We start from the raw sequence: 17,055 nt of genomic DNA, 5'->3' as shown, positions 1-17,055 counted from the left end.
CGCCTATTACTCGCCAGAGGTTATCGCTGTTATATCACTAGCATGTTTATGTATACCAAAGTGTAAGCTCTGAACTTATGCAGGCTAACATTGCTAACTGTTTCTATTGTTTGAGTATGTAATGTATTGGAATCGCAAAATTTTATTTTTGACAAAATAAGGGGCAAAAAAATCGTAATACAGAAATGAAAGTTATTGAATAGTAATTCTTAAGCCTTATTTAGAGAGTGATTCATATTGGAATGAGGTTCTTTCTTTACGCAACTGCTCTACGCCTTCAGTGAAACTAATGGAAAATATTACACGAAGATAAATGGCCATTAGCAATAGGCCCTAATGTTATGGATACAGGCAATCTGATGGATCGCATGCAGCCGGCTGCTGTGGGCGTGCGGTTCTAGGCGCTTCAGTCCAGAACCGCGCTGCTGCTACGGTCGCAGGTTCGAATGCGACCTCGGGCATGGCTGTGTGTAATGTCCTTAGGTTAGTTAGGTTTAAGTAGTTCTAAGTCTAGGGGACTGATGACCTCAGATGTTAAGTCCCATAGTGGTTAGTGCCATTTGAACCATTTTGATCGCATGCAATTCGTGCACGCAATATGGCTGCCTGGCTGGTTAGCAGAGACGTGTGGCAACTTGGCGGCGACTCGTTTCCCTACTTGTTAAGCACGGTTGTTCAGTTTTTTCTCGTTTCGCTTTGCCCACACTGGGCAAGAAATTTACGTTAGATTTTGAAGTTATCCAGGAACCACGGACTACTCTGAGAATTTAAGTGAAAGCCAGTTTCCATTTATATTCAAAAGTAACACAAAATACACACTCCGATTTTGCGATGATTAGAATTTTGAAGCCTGTGCTTCAGAAGCAGAATTGATGGGAAGTTCATTTATGAAATAATTATATGCATTATTAAAGTTTTAACTTTTAAACAGAGTGACATATGTACCTACTGTAATGTTAAGAGGACATTTTAATTTAATTGCTCAGGGCAAATGTATTACAAAGTTGCACTCAAATCCCTTGTCATCGCATACAAACTAACACTCTTCCATACAATCTATAACAAGAGTTACGGTAGTCAGTAGTGCTGCTATTGACATCATCATCTTTAAAGACACAGCGAACAAATTGAGTAAATACTTGCAGTTAAATTGTAAGAGTAACTAATAAAAAGGAATCGAGAACTAATAACCGTAAAATAAATTGTACTGGCATATTGGAAAGATGTACACAACCCCTCTGGCGTTAGTGAAAAATGTAATATATTCCATAAAGTAACTAACTTTCCAACAACAGCGCTTCAAAATAAATTATAATTCTCCATTATTTTAAATTTATGTTTCGCAAGTAATTCATGGTATACGGAGATCAACTGAACTGCCGCTAAACACAGCAGTTCATTATCCACGGCAGAACTTCTCGATACAGTGACGTTCATAATACTGATTGAAATTGCTTGGCAAGTCGCTCGTGTGTGGTGTGTTAGCGTGCGACCGATGCCAGGCGATATTGCGTTCGACGGATTGCTGCGATCCGTCGCTCGTGTTTGTGCGACCCTTAAAAAGTCTTCCTCTGCGAGATCGAAGTCAGCGAGCAAAAGTATATCCGATTCAAATTACCCACGCTGCGTCTGTGATGTAGCCATAGACCATACGTAACACAGACTACGCATGTCCCTATCTTTGCCGTGTTAACGCTTGAAACTAACATCTAAGTCACGTGACTCGGAGCAGAAGGCCGAGTGTCTGTCATTACGTCCTGTGTGAAGTGGAGCTGACAGTTGCAGTTTCTCACATTCATAGCTGAAATCAAGCATTGATTTTGACAGTACTACTATTACACATTTAGTAGTGCAGTTAACATAGTTTCTCCGAAATTCCTGATAATGAGGTAGTGCTTATCTTTTCTACATGTGCTCAAGTTGAAACATATTGATAATTATTTTAACAAGCGACAGAATTTAGTGAATACTTGTTTCTTTTCTTTTTTTTTCCACTGTGAATTCTTGTAGTTCACCGCTTCCACAGGACTGGAAGACAAAATAACAATTTCGAACGCAGCATTAGTTTTGTAAAGATTCCACAAGAATATGTGTGAAATGTTGTAGTAATATTTTGTAAGAAAGAAAATTCGTTTTGTGTACAATATAGGGTATTTAAGTAAAATAAGCACATACGTTTCCTGCTTTTTATTTAATCCAGTACAGATACCGGAATCATAACAAGATAGGAAGCGTAATATATTACAAAACATTGATTATGCTGGTGTAGTAAACTAGATATTAACGGTATGTCGTCTTAAAATCTTAGTCATTCAACAAGTTTTACATCCAACGACCAACATCCATCCTAACTTTCAACTTATGGAAATACCTCTGCAAATATTTTAAAGTAATTCATTTACACAACTGAGATATTTGCCACTTTACTTAATCTGTAGGATACAAAACAAAACTTATCCAAGCATACGTGAAGGTCTTTACTTCTGCATCTAGTGAAACGCAAAACATTTTATTTGTAATAAAAATGTCATAAATAGTGCACTATAAATGCGCAATAACATACTCGGCTTTGTGTCCCGAGTCACGTGACTTAGATGTTGGTTTCAGTAAAATGACCTCATGCGCAGTCTATGTTATCTGTAGTCCAAGGTGTAGCAAATAGCAAGCATACACTGCGAGACCAGAGGCGTAATTTACGATCTCGTTAAGTATCATATTTGACGTATTGTTTGATTGAAACGCTACAACTTTATCTCAGAATACTCAATAGGCAAAATACTTGGCTGTTTCTTCTGTTTCGCATGAGAACAGGTCACGTTACTGCACACTGTACGAGCAGAAAGATTATGCTATGTTTAGAAAATTTCCAGTGAACTGACAGGCTATGGTTAGTGTAACCAAGTTGTGACAAAAGCTTTGACAGTGCAAGACTTATGACTTTCGAGAACATAGTGTCAAAAAGTGAGCGACAGGTGTGTGTGTGTGTGTGTGTGTGTGTGTGGACGCGCGCGTCCGCAACCGTTTTCCGAGGACGTGCGTTAACTGAAGTCGGTCAAGGATCGCTGAAGGAAGAGGAAGTGACCTCGCGCAGTAATCAAGCTGGCGTTTTAAAAACTGCTTCCATATTCTCATGTTTGTGCAGCAAAGGAATGTCTTGTTCATGCCGCCGCATCCAGCTTCGCCTCTGAGGTGACCGGCCAACATTTTACGCGCAAACTGCAATTCCTCCTGTACATTTTTGAGTCGACGAAGGAGTCACGTATAACCAAAAGTAGCTACATAAGTTGTTATCCTTCAAAAGCTTCAGTAATAACAACAATTTCGTGCTGCTCAATGTCATGGTGCAGGCCCCTTCGGTGACTTGTGTGTACCTAACCTACCCTACTTATCCAACCGCGAAAACGGGACCTATAGTTCGTTCAACGTGGAATCGGAACCACACGTCGTTTCTGGCGACTCCTCACATCACTTAGAGATGAGGGCGAAGTTAAAACGCAGACTGAAAATTCCGTGGTCCGACTGGGATTCGACCCAGTGACCTCTCAGTTTCCACGCACGCGCCTGACAAAAGCTTCAGTTAAAATTAAAATATTATTGTCTCTAAGTATTTTTGGTCGTTATTGAGCAGGAAAATTACACTCTTAAGATGCTCTTAACGTTACGTGACGTTTCCGAATTCGGCATATTATTACAAAATACTACGGAACGCACGAGTATTTTATGCATGCCGCGGACCGCAGCTTGACAGATACTGGTGTAACCTCTGTTAGTGCAGTGGGTCATCAAAGCAGAAACGACCTCAGTAAACACTACATGCTAGTTGCAAAACTAATTCGAATAAATTTACGTAACAGGTAACAAGTAATTATCGTGCCTCCCGTTTAAATAATTACCCAGACGAACGCTCTATTGACGGATCCAAAGACAAAATACTGCTATTTAAAAATGATAGTGCCACTCAAAAATTCAAGGAAAATAGAAACAAAAGATCGGAGACGAACTGCAACAAGGAATATGATTATTCTGAATAGTGACACATTCTGAATGAAACAGAGTACTACATAATAAGCGCTTGGATTGGGTGGGCTAGTATCTGTTACCACTAATCAGCGTTCACGAAAAATGACATTTGTCGCAGTAACAACTTCTTACAATACATATTGAGTGAGATTGTTTATTTTTGTACGCGAAATGGTGACATACACATTCATTATTGAGCACTTGTTAATCAATTTCGCTTGGGCATATCTGGCACTGTGAACAAACGTAGACGATATCCAATTTCCTTTCTTCATTTGCTTGATCATTTCGAGCGTGACGAGGATAACACTTCACTGTCGTTTGGCGTAAATGATCTAACTTACAGACTATCATAAAACAAGTATATTTATTTATTTATTTAGCGAAGTGTACATATAGTATTACAACACATGTAATGATGAAACCACACAAAACGTACCAGAACGAATTTTCACTCTGCAGCGGAGTGTACGCTAATTTGAAACTTTCTAGAACGACTCGAAATTAGAGTGTTAGGCAGATCTGAGATATAAAGAATGAATAAAATGGAAGCCAGAACAGACCCGTGCTGTAGTCCATTTTTCAACTGTCTCTGTTTACTTGTAATGTTGCGCTGTACAATGCGAAAGGATTTGTCTGTCAGCGTGGTACCGGTTAGCTTCAGTATTGTGCAGCGTGTAGGAGGCTCTCTTTCCAAACTGTGTCATAACTAGCACAAATGACAAACGAAGGGTAGTAGAGATTCGTGCGTCTGTGAAAAGATCTATGCGCGAAGCATGCAAAAACTACCAACGTCACACCTTAGCAAAAGATATGGCTGAGAACCCGATAAAATTCTGGTCGTATGTAAAAATCGCTAAGCGGGTCTAAGGCTTCCATTCGATCCCTTGTTGACCAGTCTGGTGTGGCAGTTAAAGATAGCAAAACGAAAGCCGAAGTTTTACATTTCACGCTCAAGAAATCGTTCACGCAGGAGAACCATACAAACATACCGTCATTTGACTGACAGACTCCCGCACGGACGACATAGAAATAAGCATACCTGGTGTAGAGAAGCAACTTAACGATTTGAAAACAAGTAAATCACCAGGTCCGGATGGAATACCAGTCCGATTTTACAAAGAGTACTCTACGGCATTGGTCACCTTACCTAACTTGCATTTATCGCGAATCTCTCGCACAGTATAAAGACCCAAGCGACTGGAAAAAGGTTCAGGTGACTCCAGTACATAAGAAAGGTAAAAGAACGGACCCGCGAAATCACAGAACAATATCCCTAACTTCTGTTTGCTGCAGAATCCTTTAACACATTCTCAGTTCGAATTTAATAAACTTTCTTGAGGTTAAGAAGCATATGTCCACGAATCACCATGGTTTTAGAAAGCATCGATCGTGCGAAATTCAGCTTTCCCGTTTATCAATGGTGTATTAAGAACTATGGATGAAGGGTGACAGGCAGATTCCATATTTCTGGAAAGCTTTTAACACGGGGCCCCATTTTAGGCTGTTAACGAAGGTACGAGCATATGGAATAACTTCACTGATAAGCGAGTGGCTCTAAGTATGTTGTCCTCGGCGTCGAGTGTTCATCAGAGACACTTATTTTGTTGGTGATGCCGTGGTGTACGGTAAGGTGTCGAAGATGAGTAACTATAGGAAGATACGACTTAGACAAAATTTTCAGTTGGTGTGATGAATGGCACCTAGCCCTAAATGTCGGAAAATGTAAATTAATGCGGATGAGTAGGAAGAACAAACCTGTAATGTTCGGATACAGTGTTAGCAGTATTCTGCTCGACACAGTCAAGTCGTTTAAATACCTGGGAGTAACGTTGCAAAGCGATATGGGGTGGAACGAGCATTTGAAAACTGTGGTACGGGAGGCAAATGATCGACTTCTGTTTACTGGGACAATTTTAGGAATGAGTGGTTCATCTGTAAAGGAGACCGCACATAGGACGCTGGTGTAAACCTATTCTTGAGTACTGTTCGAGTGTTTGGGATCCGTTCCAGGTCGGATTGAAAGAAGACATCGAAGCAATTCAGAGGTGGCCTGCGGGCTTTGTTACCCGTAGGTTCGAACAAAATGTAATTTGTGAGGAGATACTTCGAGAACTCAAATAGGGATCGCTGGAGGGAAAGCGGTGTTCTTTTCGAAAAAATTGAGAAAATTTATAGAACCAGAATTTTAAGCTGACTGCCGAATGATTCTGCTGCCGCCAACATACGTCGCGCGCAAGGACCACGAATGTAAGAGACGAGAAATTAGGGCTTATGTAGAGGAGTACAGACAGTCATTTTTCCATAGCTCTGTTTGCTAGTGGAACAAGTACCCTCCGCCACGCAGCTTACGGTAGCTTGTGGATTAGCGATGTAGATGCAAATCTACACAAACTACTTAAGTTTTTTTTTCTTGTTTTTGGAGTCCTGCCTCTACGTGTGCACTTGGCCTGTGTAGCTTCTATTTGCCCTAAAGCTAGCTTACTCTGGAGAAATGATGTTTCAGATTTCTGGAGTAGTACTACTGAGCAGCGGTCTTTGCAGCAGTTTGCTGCATCAGCTTAACAGAATTATGCAGAATCCTCAACGCAGACCAGGGTTCAGTAGTACGAGATATGGACTTCGAAATGTCCACACACTGTGACATGGCCTATTCATCCACAGTTGCGAAGTTTTTTTTTCATACTTCCCAGTCGGAAACGGTGATTTGTCATTCTGCCGGGAAATGAGCATGCAGTATAGTTCCCGGGTCTGTAAGAATGGACATAAACATACGCTGCTAGCACTCATAGCAGTTTCTTCTACGAGGAGAACTGGACTCTACAGTGAGAGTGTAGCTTGCCACCGAGTTGGTACTTTTGGACAATAGCAGAGAAACCTACAAACAACACTTACATCGGGATGTGGATACCCTCAGAAGAAAAACTGTCATCTGTGAAAATCTTGCTTCTTAACAGCGTCCATCTTCCACGACGGGAAGACACTGTGAGTTTATGACGTGTATGCTTTGTTTACGAGAGTGATAGCATTTTCTTTCGTTTAATGTCGTGGTTAGTCGATTTCAGAATTCCAAATTTCAAATTATGGTGGGTGATATTTCATTGTTGTTGGAATACATCACTGTTGGATATGCTCGAGACTTTCTTAATTGATGCCTGGTAGACTATAGTGGACGCTATAGTTCTCCTTAAACTTACAAAACCGCTGATTTATCTCTTCGTGTTTTACCGCTGCTCTGCAACAAGTTTAATAAAGCATACATGTTTAATAGCAACAAAAGAATTAAATCTGGAAAAAATTTAAATACGACATGGTTTGTTTTACACGGAAGGCTACCCAACTCAGAAACAAAACCGGTTTGTGTAATCATTGGTGCAAGTATGAATTTCGAAATGCTCATTGGTGACGCAGAGCAAAAATTTCTGTAAATCAACAAAAAGTTAATTTTTAGAAACGGTCTATCTGGAAAGGTATTTGCCATTTCGCTGGTGTTCGTCAAAGGGGTACGTGGTATCAGACCAGCCATTCTCCAGTCCAGTAATTTTTTCACGCTCTCTACAGATATATAGGTAGAAGCTTTATAAAATTCTCCTTCTTTAGATATTTTTTCCGTGAGCGACTAGACACTGACTTTTCGATGGGCATTATCGTGTTGGGAAATTATTTTTCCTCTCCTTCGCCTAGTTACCAAAGATGGCATCATCGTGCATCTGAGCAGTCATAATTTCGTGCCCAAAAGTAAAGTTCCCTAAACAAACGTGACTGTCTAGAAATGATGTAGGTTTTGTGGTGGTGTGTAGCTTTTTCTCTTCAGATCGGCGACTGTGCGAAAACATCTTCTAGAGAAAACTGGTCTGTGACATATTTAGCATCATTGCTCATGGTCCAAGTTCATATGCCTTTTTTTTCTTTTTTTTTGTCCGTCTCGGTAGGTGCGCGATCAATGTGGTGGATTGACAAGCGAAGGGGCCCGGGTTCGCTTCCCGGCCGGGTCGGATATTTTTTCCACTCAGAGACTGGGTTTATTATTACCCTTATGTTCGTATAATCATAACTGACGTTCTATTCTTGACTTGGCTGAATGGGCACTTCCTGAAATCCAATTTTAAAAAACGGAATGTTATGTTTTCCAGTCATTGTAAACAAGCATGAAGGATGCACCACAGCTCTCTTTGCGCAAAAGCCTTTCACATGTCGTGCTCGTGGACACTGTCACCCAGTGGGCATATCAACTTCTTCATATTACTCTTTTGCTTCTTAGAGCATGCACATGAAATATCCGCTAAAGTAGGCAACGTTAAACGTGATCGGCCTGCACTACAAATTTAGACTTAAACGGAAATTCTGGGAAGCACCATGCGATTCAAGACTTTTTTCTTATTGACTATGAGGGATGTCAGATTAATTATTTCACATGTATATGTCGCAAAGATCTCGATGGTAAATTCAGAGAATTTGGCCCATGTATGTGCGAGTACAGGGAATCCTTTTTACGCGCACAATCCGGCAATGAAGCAGGATGGATGTAAACGAAAGAGATAGCAGGTCCTTTTCTCAAATCTCTACAGCTATCGAACGCTAGTTAATGTTGATAGACAACGTTGGCTAAGGCACGTTGGTAATGTCTCGAGGGAAGGTAGTGAGTGTCGTGTTGATGTTATACGATCCTCGTAACATCAGGTCACGAGATGCAACGTCTGCGGCTCAAAGGCTTACTTCTGCTACGCCTTCGCGTTACATATAAGCCATCGACAACGACAATGCCGATCGGGTTACATAGCTTTTTTCTCCACACTTATTTTTTTTTAAATTCGTTGCACCACATACATATTACTTTCGGAATATTCTGTTGATTAAAAGTGGGATTAAGAGCGTTAAAACTACACCAAAAAGCAAATTAATCTGTGAATGTAGGCTTTCCCGGTGTATACTGTTAATGAAATCTTCTCGGGCTTCCATCCGCGTAGCTGCGTTTTCTGGCAAAGATGATGAGAATGACACTCATCGATACGTCGTGGATTTTTGACGCAGCTACCCGGATGGAAGCCCGAGAAGATTTCATCAGCAAATTCATCGTCCTCTTCGGGGAAGAGTGGATACGTGGATTCCTTGACACACACACAAACACATGCTGGACGAGTCCTCTACTGGTTTCTAGTTTGCGATGTTTCATATAACTGCAGTAACTATAAAGGCAAAAACTATGTATGTACAGATACTAATTTACCAAACAACACAATCTGCAAAGATAAGACATAAAACAGTACAAAAAACTGGCAGGTCCAACTGTTCCATAACAGTGTAAGACCTGGGGGAATGGGACTGAAAAACGACTACATCAAGTTGAGAAACCAGTGCCTGATATCGATCAGGTATATCATCAGAAGTGAATATATTCAGAGCAGGCTGTATTCTAAACACTAATTAATGCCGTATAGCACAGAACTGACAGTTTCTTGTCATGTCATTAGTTGAAGCAAAACTTCGATGGAATCTAAGAGATCGAAAATCACTATTTCATGATAGCTAAGAAGCAATAGGGTCTATGATTTACACCTCTACTTAGAAACGTTGCTCATTATACAGATATGTTATATATTTTATTCCCTTCTAATGATTGTGAGACTTTAAATAAATGGGGGGGAGGGGTTAAATAGTTTGTGATTGCGTCTACAATTTGATCTTATTACTTTGCAGGACATTTCATAAATAATGTAGTCACTCATTACCAGTACGTAAGTGCATCATCTGAAACGATAGCTGAATAAGGTTTGAACAAGACCGTGATGGACCATGTATGAACTCAATGAAAGCAGCATTTCGTTTCCACACTCTGAAGTTACCGACGTAGGACGTTTAGTCTACATTTCTTTAATCCGCATAAATAGCCGCAGCTTTGTATACAGATCGAGTGAAAAATTACTGAATACAAGGTGCCAAAGTTAAAATAGCCGTATGAAATGTAGAATTTTATTACTTCAGAGAGCTGATAGCTACACATTTCTTTCGATTGTAGAAACTAGAACTGCTCCAGACGAGTCCCGGGGTCTCTTACTGTAGCTCTGTTGAACTGCTGTTCATACGTTAGTGTTTGTATGCTGCCGTGGATAGCCTCTTCCTTAACGCCTTAGTACAGCCCAAACGATTAAGGAGTTCGCCTGCTATACTTTAACAGACAAAATATGGCAAATGCTTCTGTAAGACGTTTGTAAACTACAAGCAAAACTGCTGAAGGGTGCGTTGTACATTAGCGTTGTTAATATTTGTCAGTAGTAAAATAGATTTAATTTTGTAAATGTACTTTATTTATATGTACTTTCACAAACGTATCAACAAACTGTTGGATCCCTGATAAACGGAATTAGTGATGTATTTCGCTCCAAAGACGAACAAACAAGTTAGCAGGCAGATGGTCATAATGTTTCGGCTCATCAGTGTAGACTACGTCATTCACCGACTTAATGCGCGTTGCGAGCACGTCAGAAATATTTTGTTGGAATCAGTCAGTTACATTACGTTCCATGTCTTTCACAATAACACTACAAAGAGAAACACAACTGAAGCAGGTCGCTGATTATAAGAAAAGCAACGGTGCTAGAACAGAATCCTGAGGCAAGCCCTACATTCCATGACCCCCCTCCTAAAGGAATAATATGACAGTACATTAATAACAGCTGTAAAATAATGCGCTAGTTGCTGCAGCGACTTCGTACAGAAGACTTCCCTCTCGCAGATTTTTCTATAGACCATAAAAATGTAATATATTTAAACAGAGACAGCTGTGATAAATTTTTAAGTAATGATGAAAAATAAACAGGCGTTCACTTACGTGCTACTTGTGTGCTGGTCCCAAGAACTGACACCTGTGAAGAAAAAGAAGTCTGACATTATTATCAATGCGGATAACATGTTTTGTTTCTGTATGAAAACTAGCTCACTTTGCACATTCTTGTAAGTTGAGTTCACATATAACAGGATTATAGGACACATCTAAAACACACACACACACACACACACACACACACACAAAAATAGAGTACTGGCAGCAGATCCGCAAGCTAACTGAATACATTGCCAGCAACCTTGCAAAGTTAGTATTCGAAAATACAACACTAGTAATAAAAGTATCTTCCAGTTAACACAGTTGTTCCAAGGTATGGTACCCTTCCAAATTGCCGGCCGGTGTGGCCGAGCGGTTCTAGGCGCTTCAGTCTGGAATCCCCCGAGCGACCACTACGGTCGCAGGTTCGAATCCTGCCTCGGGCATGGATGTGTCTGATGTCCTTAGGTTAGTTAGGTTTAAGTAGTTCTAAGTTCTAGGGGACTGCTGACCTCAGATGTTAAGTCTCATAATGCTGAGGGCCATTTGAACCTTCCACATTGTAAACAACAATCGGATGAAACCAATGCCCTTCTTCTGGGTCTACTGGTGCAATTTCGTTGTCCAAGATACTTCTATTTTGACATAACTTCTTTAATGTGCATGGCATTACGTAAACATTTTAAAAACGTTGCCATTATTGGTTTCTTGTGTCGGAAGGAGTGGAAAACCTTATAGTAATTGGTTTCCTGTGGGGATGTGCGGTTGTCTATTACACCTTGCGATGTGTGCCATGACTGGTAGTCATCATCGAATGGGTTGTGGACTCTTCTTTGCGTTATGCTGGACATACGTCGTCGTCGGGCGGCAGTTACTCGCATCTCGAGTTGTATGTGCAGCCTTTTAAGCTCTTACGGCTGGCAGCCAGTATGGTGCAAACCTAAGACTATCTTACCGTTGTTAAGACGTTTTAATATTTCAGTGGCAGCCCGGTAGCAATGCGCATGCAGGAGAGCGAGCTCTGTTATCGTCTGGAGCAGCACAACAAATCTGCTGTGGCCGAACATCGCGAAGATTGCAGCAAAGAAATAAAATTCAACGAAACCTATATGCTTGCAATTCAGCCAGGGATGATCGAACGCAGCATCAGAGAGGAAACTGTGCTTTTAAAACATGCTAACAATATGGACAGGATGGGCTTAGGTTTACACCATCCTGCCTGCCTGCCTGCCAGCCATAAGAGCCCCAACAGGTCTCAAATATATCGAGACGCGCTCGTTACCGGCTAGTACCTGCCTCCCCGCGATCTGTGTCCAACATAAGAAATCAAGAATCCACACTCCACACGCCGATGACTACCGATCACGGTACACACTGCAAGGTGCAACCGACAGCAGCGGGTCACCACTCCCTCCACTACAGGAAAACCTATTTCAATAAAGTTTCTCAGTCCTTCGTGCACGAAAATACAATAATATCAGTCTCTTTAAATTAAGTCATGCTCAGGAGAGCAGTCATGACAAAATATAAGGACCCTGGGCAACAAAATTACACTAGCAGACCCAGGAGGAGACAATTGTAGCCGCGAACGAAACACGGTTTTCATCAATGGTAGTCATTCATAATATCACGCGGTACCATACCTACAAAATTTCCATGTTAACTGGTTCTGACCGCGGAAGCCTACGCAGTTATATATGCAATACAAAACTCTTCCACTTCCTGCGATTCGAAACCACTGTGGCGCAAAAAAAAAACCTACGAAATCCTAAAATATTAAAGCACATCCCCGTAAAATTAAAATGGTGCTGAAAATATAAATAATATCAAAGAAATCTGGGAAGAATTTTACATTCGTCATGGAATGCGGGTTTGCACTCCTTCGTATCTTATTTTAACACTTTTTTCTTTTTAGATATGATGGTCTAGTTGAGTTTTATTCATCTTGCTCAGGAAAAACATGTTAAGAACAATCGTTTGAAAATGAAAATACTGCTCGACATACAAGAGGAATAATGGTAATTCTAATTACTTGGCAGTGCGTTATTCAGTAGGGCCATGGCCTTCATTAACCAAAGTTGAGCTTCCTGTGTATTGTATATTCCGTGTAGTATAATTTTGTTTAGCTCTCTGTTTGTATTTGCTCTAAATCTAATGGCGTAAGTTCATTCTCTGCTTTAAAGAAGTATTACTATTATTGCTTTTATTCTTTGGAATTTGCAGAATCACCGTGGGGAAGTGTTATCTTGTAGATAAATCTTTGTTGTTATTTTGACTACCCATGCGATTGATTTAAAATTAAAGCCACTGTCATTGATGTTTTTGTGTAAACCGATATTTTACATAGTCGTTAAATAACACGCTGAAGACAGACATTCACTCACAGCTCCAATCAGCGGTACCACTGCCACTACACCAGCACATCTTGTTTATAAGAAGATTACAGGAGTACTTACAGACAATTACACCTATATGTGTATCAAGTGTCGCTTGTATACATTATCAAGTGCCAGGATTTCTACTATAATTAACGCCCTTGAAGGAAAAAGACGCTAACATTTTTGAACATCTTTCTCGGTCACAAACTAGCTCGCTTTCTTTACGTACAGCTAGTGAATTTGTAAACTGTAGATACAGATGTTTATTCTTAAATGACGCAATGCAGTATTACATTATCGATTAACAGCAACTTTCTGAAATTTACTTATCTAAATGAAATCATGACAGATACGCATCAGTACTCTATCCGGAAGCCAAGCATTATGATAAAATAGCGCGTGGCTTCAGAAAAAAAATCCGTGTATTCGATAATAGCAATCGTGATAGTCACTGAATGGAATCATACAGATCTGATATACTGGAACACATAAAACGTTACGAACTCCATCCACAGCGTTGGATTTTGAACACCAGGCTTTTTAGCTGGTAGCTACAACTTACGCCTTTCGTGCTCGTGAGTTGTATTCGTTAGCAAGGTGTAGAGAGAGAGAGAGAGAGAGAGAGAGAGAGAGAGAGAGAGAGAGAGAGACAGCTACATTTCATGTGGAATACAAACGACAAATCACTTCGACATTTGCCACATATCCAAGATATTGGTAACGAATAATAATATTTATAATGTGAAAAGTATCGTGTAATGCACACGCCAATTTAGCAACAAAGAAAGGTGAACTTAGAGCTCTGGTTTATTGGTATAATTTTGCAAAATGTGGCACAGTTACAAAGGAAATCGAGTTAAAAATGTAGAGCACCGTTCGAGCATTTGAGATTCAAATAAAATTTTGTAGGGAGCACATTGTGCTCATGTGGAAGCGATCTAGATGCTTGTAAAACAATAAACTGGTAGCCAAGATAGCAGGAATTCTTTTTATTCCATGATTACCGGTTCTGGCAAAACTAAAGTCGCCATCTGTCGCATTTGCCTGATGTTGTAACCTGTATGTGTCCTAAGTTCCGATGATGGCGACTTTAGTTTCACCGAAACCGGTAACCATGGAATAAAAAGAATTCCTGCGATTTTGGATACCAGTTTATTGTTTAACATTCAAATAAAATATCAAGAGAAGCTATTAACAAAAATTCTGTCGGGGAGGCAGATCTTAAATGAATTTCCGTTCACATAGCCAAACATAAAGTGCACGTGAAAATTCCTCACAGGTTAAAACAATGTGCTGACCGAGAACCTAACCCAGAACCTTGACTTTCGCAGGAAATGTTTTTACCGACTGATCTGACTATTCCTAACTCACCGCCCGCCTTCGAAGCTTAAAATCTCTCAGCACCTCTACTCTCAGAACTGAAGTTTGAAGTAGTTACTAATTCAACAGCTCACGAGAGGACACTCCAAGGTGAACGAAATGCCAGACCTCTCAACGTATTGCTTTCTACCCAGACCATCAGAACGTTTATGGGTGCCACCGTGTATTCACCAAGTCTTTCACAGTTTTTTCGTGACGTGGAAACGCCCGAACCATCTGTCCATTTCCCGATTCGACCACTCTTTTTGATGCAGAGCCACAGTGCGACGTGTAATGAACTCCACTTACTGGCAGCGATGTGTGAGGTGTATGCGAGGGATTCTCCGCGTTCCCACACCGCGTGGCTATCCGTTTGATGTTCTGCACTCCCCCTTTCGACTGTCAGTCCCGATAACACTATCAGCAGTGACCACATTTGTCCGTCCTTCCTGTCGTTCCCTGCTTCTAGGGACATAGTAATACTAAGCATTTATACAGGATGATTTTTTCCACTGTGTACAAACTCTAGTGGTTGGTCGATGAGAGGATATGGAGCGAAAAAGATCTAATGAACTGAAGTCCGGAAACGCATGGTCTCCATGCTAGAGACCATTTATTCAATCATACATCGTTACAGAGACTGCAGTCTGATAGTGTTGTACCGTGCGGATACAGTTGTGTTACAAATGGCTTCCATGTGCCTCAATGCATACGTGTACGCGCCGTAGCATGTTATGTCTCACAAGTTCACATCGGCCAGGCTGCACCCGAACAGTGTCAATGGCAGCATAAATACGCTGCTCCGGTGTCTCCACATCTGGAATGGGCTCTGCATACACGATACTTTTCAGATGGCTCCGTAACCAGAAATCGCACGGGTTGAGATCCAGTGAACGAACAGGCCATGCAACTGGACCCCCTCGTCCGATCCATCGACCAGGGGCTACACTATAGAGAAGTGTCCGGATGTTAACGGCGAAGTGGGCTGGAGCATCATCTCGTAGAGCCACATAACTTTTCAAAGCATCAATGGCACTTCTGCAGCAGGGAAGGCAAAGTCATCCGCAAGAAAAGCCGATAGTTCCGGCCAATCAGGTGAGGTGGAAGGAAGACTGGTTCCAAAATATGGTCGCCAATTATCCCAGCACCCACATTCCGGCTGCACCGATGCTGATGATTCGCTGTCATCATACCAAGGAGATTCTGCATACGGATGACTGCTATGAAAGTTGAAGATACCACCCCGCGTAAATGTGGCCTTATTTGTGAATAGGATGAATGACAAATGCCGGAGTCGTGGTTGCCTGGTGAAGAAACCAGTGACAAACTGCTCCCGATGTGGAAAATCTGTCGTCCGCAAGCTCCACACACGCTATAAGTTATAACGGTAGTAACAGTTGTCATGCAGAATGATCCACATGGTCGTCTGGCTTACTCTGTACCGGCGGGCCAACTGCCTAGTACTGACACGGCGGTCGCCTTCCACAGTGTCAATGACATTTCTCTCCAGGTCTGGTGTCCTAACATTTCGGGTACGTCCTTCAGGATTTCCTGCTTCCTGAAACGACCCTCCCTCAGACAAACGGCGAAAGACTATTGCAAACATTGAATGCGGGATGGATGTCGGCGGGGATGTCTCGTGATACAACGTTGCTGCCCGCCGCCGGTTGTCATTTACCTTTCCGTAAGTAAACACCATGTTGGCAAGCTCTCGATTGGAATACAGAACCACTGTGTACAACGCTGTATCACATCCACTACAAGGTGAGTCAGCAAGAGACGTGAATCGGACACACCATTACCAATTACTATGACAGCAGCGGGCGCTAGGGCATGACGTATGAGTAACAGTAAAACCCTCTAGGAGGAAACTATGCATACTGTAAATGTGGCTGCATCGTACAGCGCGTATTAGATAGCAGTCTCTGTAGCAGGTTGATTGAATAAATGGTCTCGATCATGGAAACCATGCATTTCTGGACGTAAGTTAATTAGACCACCTTTGTTCCGTATGCTCTCATCGATCAATCCCTAGAGTTTGTACATGGTGGAAAACATCACTCTGTATACCCATCGACTGTAGGAAAATACGTCAGAAATATTTCCAAAAGTTTGAAATAAAAGACCTGCCATAGCATACGGATTCCCGGTAAACTTCACTTGTCGGCAACCGAAAATAATACATTATTAGGGATAAGACCTTCACTTCCAATTAAATTGTCAGGTTTTCTAAATTAGAAACTCTTGAGACACAAAAACTCGTCACATGTTGACATTAATATAACGTCGTGTGACGAGGGCCTCCCGTCGGGTAGACCGTTCGCCTGGTGCAAGTCTTTCGATTTGGTGCCACTTCGGCGACTTGCGCGTCGATGGGGATGAAGTGATGATGATTAGGACAACACAACTCCCAGTCCCCGAGCGGAGAAAATCTCCGACCCAGCCGGGAATCGAACCCGGGCCCTTTGGATTGACATT

The 17,055-nt window shown here is 41.5% G+C and overlaps 1 protein-coding gene across 2 annotated transcripts in view; it reads right to left on the bottom strand.

Annotated features, from left to right (window-relative positions):
* LOC124795301 overlaps positions 1 to 17,055 on the bottom strand; it is a 558,174-nt gene that overhangs the window by 347,822 nt on the left and 193,297 nt on the right. For both annotated transcript variants that reach the window (XM_047259263.1, XM_047259265.1), the window contains exon 2: positions 10,850 to 10,883. The gene's annotated coding sequence lies outside the window, so the exon portion shown is untranslated. The remainder of the gene's footprint in view (positions 1 to 10,849; positions 10,884 to 17,055) is intronic.

Source organism: Schistocerca piceifrons, chromosome 4, assembly GCF_021461385.2.
Source record: "Schistocerca piceifrons isolate TAMUIC-IGC-003096 chromosome 4, iqSchPice1.1, whole genome shotgun sequence".
In the NCBI taxonomy this organism is placed as follows: Eukaryota; Metazoa; Arthropoda; class Insecta; order Orthoptera; family Acrididae; genus Schistocerca; species Schistocerca piceifrons.
Note: the sequence above shows the minus strand (reverse complement) of the source record. Positions and strands in the feature narration are given on the sequence as shown.